Raw genomic sequence first — 6,000 nt, 5'->3', positions numbered from 1 at the left:
TGCCAAAAGGACTAATTCACCAATTTTGAATTGGGAGTCAATTCCAGTCATCAAGTTTTATGGCGCCGTTACCGGAAATTAATTTTGATTAACAAACTACCGGTTGGTTGATTACCTAGACTAGACATTTTTTTTTCCTTTTTTGTCATTTAATTTCTTTTAATTTTCTCTTGCTAGTAAGGTGTTTGTGTTATTGCCTCACTAAGAATCCCTCATCTGTAACAATGGAGATTCCGATTTCTTTTGGTGATTATTGTTTGAGACAGAGCATTTTGCAAGTAAGAATGGAGTCTACCTCACATTTTGATCAATCATGTCATATGGGATATTGCCCACCACCACAAAATGATTCTAGTCATTTTCCTAATGGTGGCTGGGAATATCACCAAAGAATGATAGAGTATGAGCAATCAAATGAAATGGAATACCTCCCAGAGCCACAAAATAGTTCTTATTGTTATAACAATTATAGAAATTTTGGCTTTGAAAGGAATTTTAATGCTGCATACTCCATTCTTCAAGGATTATCATCCCATAATTGTCCAACCTATGCACCTCCACAAAATCTTCTAGAATTTGCAATGCAAGAACTCTCTAAGAGATATTTCTTCATCGCCCAACTCAGTGAGTTTTTAAGGCAAAATGTAAAAGAGGTGATTGAAGATATGGAAATCTCAAGGAGAAATCAAGAAGAGCAAATGAGACAATTGGCACAACATTTTGTTGATGAACCAACCAATGACTTCCCTTGGCCAGGGGAAGGATATCATGCCATCAGTCTAAGGAGTGGAGAAGTGCTTAATGAGGGTGAAAATGAGGAATTGGTAGAGCAAGAAGAAGAGATCTTTGTACTGAGAGAACTACCATTCCAAGAAGTTCTTGATAAAGAGGATACTCCAACCATCTCATAACACCCAAGTTCTAAAAACAAAGAAGTGAAGGCAATCAACAAAAGCACCAAAGAGAGGATGGTGACCAAGAAAAGAAGGATAATATCCATGAAGAAAAGGTCAACTAAAAGCCATCTCACCCCTACCCCAATAAGCAAGTTCACTAAAGCTAACAACAAAAGAAAGCTTGCTGGGAGGCACTCAAAACAGGGGACATCAACTAGCTCATTTTCCTCTTGAGGTCATTCCTCTTAACAAACTGGAAGAAGAGGAAGAAAGTTGAGAACAACATGTCAAGCTAATGACACTAAAAGAGCGCTTGTTGGGAGGCAAGGCAACCCAACCGTAGGTAACATTTCCTTTTTTGCTTAGTTTACTTTCAATAATTTGACATATGATTGCATTCTAAGTTTGGTGTTGCCATGCAACAATTTGAGTTTGAATCTTCACTGGGTACTTGCAACATTCTAAAATGAGGGTGTCACACTAAGTTTGGTGTTGCCACTTATTTTTCACTCAAAGTACCATGCATACACCACTTATTAATGCAATCACATTGTCTCTGTTTTTACTTCTTGTGCCTTTATTGTATCCTTAATTTTTGCTTGCCTATACCGCATGTATTACTAACACTCTATTGTTTAAGACATTCATAAACTATCATAAACCCCATCACCACTGTTTTATTTGTTGCTTGAGGACAAGCAGTCATTCTAAGTTTGGTGTGGGAAGGGGAAGAATAGGAGGAAAGTGACAATAACAATGAAGATGAACTACAAGGTGGTAAAGTTTCTTTTCCTCTTATTTGTTTCTAGTATTTTGAATTGCATGATTGTCTTCTATTTCCTTTGTATACATGTGTGTTGTGAATAAGCATAGCTTGATTATTGAATTGTAACATGTGCTATGACATTATGACTACCATCTTGAGTTTTGTGAGTCAAAAGTAATTAAGTATCATGATCATAAACAAACAAGGTCATTAAAGAAGAAGTTAGTATGATCTTATAAGTATTGGGAAGCTAGCATGACTATTGTTGCTCAATTGCATTTGAATTTGTTTAATTGAAGTTTTCATCTAGGACATTTTATGAAATTTTTGAAATCATCAAAACCTTGAAGAAGCAATTACAAATAAGGCAAGAAAAAGAAAAAGGGAAAGAATGAGAAAGTTGAAGGCTCTGAGTACCAATGACAATTCATTTGTTAAGTACTTGTGGTGTTTATGTATCAAGCAAAAAGCTTGAAAACAAAACACTTAGAGTCAAGGCTAGGCTCAAGTGCAAAAGCACTCCCTCAAAGCTCAAGGCTCTGAGCATCAATGATTAGAGAGTAAAGAAAAGAAACAAATGAGAAAAAAAAAGTCCTCTAATTAAATGCTTGTGGTGCTTATGTATCAAGTGGTAATACTTGAAAACAAAGCATTTAGAGTCGTAGCTTTCAACACATGGTGCAAAGCACCCAAAAAGTTAAGCTAAGAAAAGAATGAAAAGCTTTTTTCAAGGAAGGAACATAAAGAAAAAGATTTCATAAAATGAGCTAGATAGAAGCATCAATCATTTGAATGTCATTTGTGATTGTAGCATACATAAGAAACTAGCCAACCATGAACATAAAAATTGCTACTCTTCTCACCTTGGTTTGTCAAACTTTATTGCATGATTCTTTATTTGCTTGAGGACAAGCAAAGTTTAAGTTTGGTGTTGTGATGACTGCGCAACATGTACCATTTTCCTATCTAAAAGGACCATAAAAAGAACACAATCCTATTGAATCAATGCAATTTCATGGAACAAATGATATATATTGTGGTACATTGCTTTGAAATGGTTTGTGTTAAATTTCAGGTGGAAAAAGAAGCTCTGGTCGTGGCACGCCAAGCTTTTGAAGCCAATTCTCATCAATGGGCGTGCCACTTGAAGCTATGGGCGTGGCACGCCAAGCCAACATTCCAACAAAGAAGATTGAAGAATTTTACATGGGCGTGCCACTTGGAGCTCTGAGCATGGCACGCCAAGTTTGCAAAGCCAAGATCTTAAAGAGGGCATGCCACTTGGTGTCTTGAGCATGGCACGCCAGGCTTAAGTTCCAGAGGAGTGATTTTGAGCCCCACTATGGGCGTGGCACACCAAGCATTGGGCGTGGCACGCCGGGGCATATGCCAGCCTGACCTCCTCTTATTCAAATGAAGATATCTTGGGCTACACAACTCCAAATGAGATGATTCTAGTGCCATTATAAAGTAGACATCCAGGGCTTTCCAACCATATGTAACACTTTATAATTGACACTGGAATGGAGGAAGATATTCACCCCGAAACACATGAAGAAAAACACATCACTGCAGAGTTACCAGCCTGACCTCTTCATTTTCAAAGGAATATAACTTGGGTTGTAGAGGTCCAAATGATGTGATCTTGGTGGCGTTGGAAAGCTGACATCAAGAGCTTTCCAATGATATATAACACTCTAGGGTGGACGTTAAACCTGAAGGTGAAAAAGGCCATTATATTAGCATTGCAAAACCTGGGCGTGCCACTTGATATCGAAGGCGTGGCACGCCAGCTCTGTTTTTATAATGGGCGTGCCACTTGGAATTCTGGGTGTGGCACGCCAGTTCAAATGGCCAGAGAGGAGATTTTGGTGTATCATTAAGGCGTGGCACGCCAGTGATGAGATAACTTTTGCGTGGTCTAGAAAATTGCGGATAAATCTTCGTTGTAAGTATAGTTTCTAAACCTTCAAAAGTCCTTTCATATAAACATTTTGGTTGCCACAAGTAACAAACCCCTTTTTAAAATTGATAACCGAGTATTCAAATCTCGGGTCGTCTTCTCAAGGAATTGCAGGGATGTATGTTCTTGTTATTGGTTATGGAGATTGTAAATTGGGGTTTTGGATCAAGGTAAAAAGTTAGTTAAGTAACAAGTAAAATAAAATAAACTCTTGGTAAAGTATGAAGAACTGGAAATCCTATCCTAGTTATCCTTATCAACTGTGATGAGAATTTGATTCTTCCCCCACCTTATTAACCTCTCACTATGAAGGTAAGTTAAGTGGACAAATTAATTCGAATCCTCAAGTCCCAGTCTTTCTTTGGGAAAGGTTAGAGTTATTGGATCTCGAAGTAATTCTTGAAGAATTCCAATTTTCAATCAACAATGAGTTTGATAACTCAAGAGTTACCAATGACTCAACCAAAGCCAAAAGAGAAAAATCAAAATTATTTATATAATAAAAAGGAGCAATCATAAGTATGAAATACCTCAAAATATATTAAATAGAAAATCAATCTAAACATAGAGAGTCATAAACAAAATTGAGAAAAGAAATAAAAGAACATTGAACCTGGGATTGAGAGTCACTCCTAAAACTAAGAGAAATCCTAAATCCTAATCCTAAGAGAAAGGAGAGAACCTCTCTCTCTAAAAACTACATCTACTCCTAAAATTGTGAATATGAGAGCCTCCTCATGAATAGATTTATTCCTCCACTTTATAGCCTCTAATCTGTGTTTTTTGGGCCGCAAACTGGGTCAAAAACAGTCCAGAATTCGCTGGTTTCGAATTTTGCCACACTAGATTTCCGTCACTGCGACGTGGCCGCGTGGATCACGCAGTCGCGTCGCCTAGCGTCAGAGGAACAATAGCATATTATATATCAAATCGAAGCCCCGGACGTTAGCTTTCCAACGCAACTAGAACCGCGTCGTTTGGACCTCTGTAGCTAAAGTTATAGCCGTTTGAGTGCGAAGAGGTCAGGCTGGACAGCTTAGCAATTTCTCCAACTTCTTGTATTCCTTCCACTTTTGCATGCTTCCTTTCCATCCTCCAAGCCATTCCTACCCTATAATCTCTGAAAACACTTAACACACATATCAAGGCATCTAATGGTAGTAAGAGAGGATTAATAATAAGCAAATATAAGATCAAAGAAGCATGTTTTCAATCAAAGCACATAATTAGGAAGGCAAATGTAAAACCATGCAAATAGTATGAGTAAGTGGGTAAAGAGTAGATAAAAACCACTCAATTGAGCACAAAATAAACCATAAAATAGTGGTTTATCAACCTCCCCACACTTAAACACTAGCATGTCCTCATGCTAAGCTCAAGAGAAGCTATAAAGGAATAAAGAGGAATGATAGAATGTATGAAATGCAACCTATCTATATGAATGCAACTACATGCAAAATGTTTCTACCTACTTGGTTAAAAGTAAACAAATCTCTTAAGAACAAATATGAACTGGATTTCACTAATTCAAATTATGAAAATGAAGTACAAATAGACTTGCAAGAAGAAAATAGCTCATGAAAGCAGGGAACAAGGAATTGAGCATCGAACCCTTACTGGTAGTGTATATACTCTAATTGCTCAGGTGTTTATGGTTCGATTCTCTCAATTCCCTACCAACCTTGCTTTCTAAGGCTTGCTTTTCATCTAACAATCAACATAAATCTGATGCCCAAATACACATATCAAGAGGTCTTTTAAGGGTTGTAATGGTGTTAGGGTCAAGGTAGTATTGTATTTGGTCAAGTGGACTAAAATCTGAATCCTTAATTAACTTAAACTTTCCACCTAACTTTTAGACAATCCATGTAATCATAATATCACATCTAACTATCCATTAACCATGTTTTCCACATATTCATGCATTCTGATTTCAAGTACAACTCATATGCATTGCTTTAACCACTTACTTTGGGGCATTTTGTCCCCTTTTATTATTTGCTCTTTTTTTTTTTTTCTCCTTTATTTTTCTTCTTTTTTTTTCTCAATGCATATGATTAAAGTATTGAATGCATAAACATATTCTCAACATTCTTTCACATTTTCAGAAAATTCTAACATACTCAATTCTCAAACCAAATGTTTTCAAACCCATTTTTCCCCACACTTAATTCATGAGCACTCTCACTAGTCTAAGCTAACCAAGGATTCAAATTAAGGACATTATTATTTTTCCCTTAGAGTTAATGATGTGCTAAAGTAAAGAACAAAGGGGTATAATAGGCTCAAATTGGTTTGCAAGGGATAATGAAGGGTAAAGGCCATATGGGAATGTAAGCTCAGTGAAACAAAGGCCTCAATCATATAAGTGCATG

The sequence above is a fragment of the Arachis hypogaea genome, chromosome 12 (assembly GCF_003086295.3).
Source record: "Arachis hypogaea cultivar Tifrunner chromosome 12, arahy.Tifrunner.gnm2.J5K5, whole genome shotgun sequence".
In the NCBI taxonomy this organism is placed as follows: Eukaryota; Viridiplantae; Streptophyta; class Magnoliopsida; order Fabales; family Fabaceae; genus Arachis; species Arachis hypogaea.
Note: the sequence above shows the minus strand (reverse complement) of the source record.